This window comes from Panthera leo, chromosome C2, assembly GCF_018350215.1.
Source record: "Panthera leo isolate Ple1 chromosome C2, P.leo_Ple1_pat1.1, whole genome shotgun sequence".
In the NCBI taxonomy this organism is placed as follows: Eukaryota; Metazoa; Chordata; class Mammalia; order Carnivora; family Felidae; genus Panthera; species Panthera leo.
This window is the reverse complement of record NC_056687.1, coordinates 20,958,669-20,960,964: the sequence shown is the minus strand read 5'-3', so window position 1 is coordinate 20,960,964 and position 2,296 is coordinate 20,958,669. Positions and strand designations below refer to the sequence as shown.

Sequence of the window (2,296 nt, the reverse complement as noted above, 5' to 3'; positions counted from 1 at the left end):
CAATAAAAGCACATTCCAAAGAACAGATAAATTAATACAGACATACTCTTCAATGTATCACTGACTTTGCAGCAAAGTAAGGCAATCCTAGATATGTACCTTGAAAACCACTTGCCTATATGCACAAAGTAACATCACCAACAAACACTTCAACATTTTACATAATAATGATGGAAAACAAATACAGGTTAACACAGGAGAATTGTTAAATAGGACCGGAGAAGCATAAAGCAATGTAAATTTCAGAATGAGATATACAATGCCTTATGAATTTATAGTTTAAAATGTAGGTATGAGAATCAAAAGAATTGAGAGTTGAGCCTCAAGTTTTGAAGATGCCACCTAAGGGAAAAAGAGGCTCAGGGAAAAGGGGGAAAGGGGGAGCAACCATCAGGTGACAGTCCTGGCAAGAAGACTCAGGGTCACGAAGGTGGTGGCAATGCAGTAAAGGTCAGACACATTCTGTGTGAAAACTGTGGGAAAATCATGGAACCCATGGAAAAGTTAAAGTCTGGAATGCAATTCAGTGAAGTAGTTGCATGGTATAGTGAAGACAAAGCCAGGCAAGGGGGTGACTTGGACTGGATGACCAGAGGTTCCATGGTGGAACCATTTCAAGAAAAAGCATTTGCATTGCTGGTAATGGGGCTGGATAAAGCCTGTGTTTACAGACTCTCTGGTGAAAAAAAAATTTGGATGTCATCTTATTATGGTTGAAGGGAAAAAATAAAATTTTACTGAACACTGAAAAAAAATAAAATAAAATATATAAAATAAAATAAAATAAAATGTACACAGTGGTGGGGCATCTGAGTGGCTCAGTTGGTTGGGCATTAGAGCCTTGATTTCAGCTCAGGTCATGATCTCACAGTTCGTGAGATCAAGCCCCATGTCGGGCTCTGTGCTGACAGCATGGAGCCTGCTTGGGATTCTCTCTCCCTTTCTTTCTGCCCCACCCCTGCTCGTGTGTGCTCACTCTCTCTCAAAATAAATGACTTTAAAAAAAATAATAATGAAATAAAATGCACAGAATGGTGTTATTTAACATTTAATAGTAATATGTAATTAGAAAATAACAAAGATATGCATAAAGATAATATAACCCCAGCACTCGATTTCAATTAATTTTTGAGGATAATGAGAGAGAATATAATTTAAGAGGGTTTGATGAAAGCTTTCAATGTCACATGAAATACTTTATTACTCATCCTTTTTTATCTTAAATATGTTATAATAAAAAACAAAGAATAATAAAAGAAATACAATTAGCATTCAAAGAAAATACAAGTTTCTAATGTATAAAAAAGCAAATATACAAGAATTAAAATGAGAAAAGAACAAGAATATGGGAGAAACCTGTAATAACAGAGAAAATTAACATAATTAATGAACTTGACCTCTCTGAAAAATCTAAAAGAGGTTATAAATTTATTTATCTGTACATATTTATAACCCTAACAATATTTAAAAACATCTTCTGCATAGAATCTTTTGTGGCCAAGATACATGGAAACCAAAGGATGCTACTTTTACAGTTCAAAAGAAATGGGTTTGAAACGTGGCCAAAAGATCATCTTTTTTTCTTTAAATGCATAAAAGTATTGAGGCCTACTGACAGGAAGTTTTCTTCTCTAAAGTTTGACAAGTATCTGGGCTGAATTTAATTTTTGGTTTGTTTGTCTGTGTTCTCCACTAACCACAGGCCATACATGCTCTTGTGCTTTACTTCCTGCCATGCAGTTATCATGAGCTACAAAATGAATGTTCCGTTTATGTGTGGTTATAAGAAGATAAAATAAATCTGTTGCATTTAAAGGGAACTTCTGCTTAAATTACATACACCCACGGGCTTAACATACTTCTCTTTCCTTCAGCACAATAATACCCGAAGTTGAATTGTAAAAGCTATCCTTGGACCCTAGAAAAATGCCATTTGTTTAAAGAAACATTTATAGTAAAATGGAAGATTCTACAACTTATCTACTATCACTCTTTTCAAATTTGTGTTTAAATTCTAGTTAGTTAACATACAGTGCAATATTAGTTTCAGGAATAGTATCACTTACACACAACACTGATGCTCATCATAACAAGTGCCTTCCTTAATACCCATCACCCACCTAGCCCATCTCCCTCCCACTTTCTTCCATCAACCCTGTTTGTTCTCTAATCTCTAAGAGTCTCCTACAGGCATTTCCCTCTCTCTCCCCCACACCCCCCTATGTTTATCTGTTTTGTTTCTTAAATCCCACATATGAGTGAAATGATATGGCATATGTCTTTCTCTGACATATTT

At 35.1% G+C, this 2,296-nt stretch overlaps 1 pseudogene; it reads left to right on the top strand.

The window, feature by feature from the left end:
- The first annotated feature begins 317 nt into the window (after nucleotides 1-317).
- Nucleotides 318-730, top strand: LOC122198923 (annotated as a pseudogene).
- The last annotated feature ends 1,566 nt before the right edge of the window (nucleotides 731-2,296 follow it).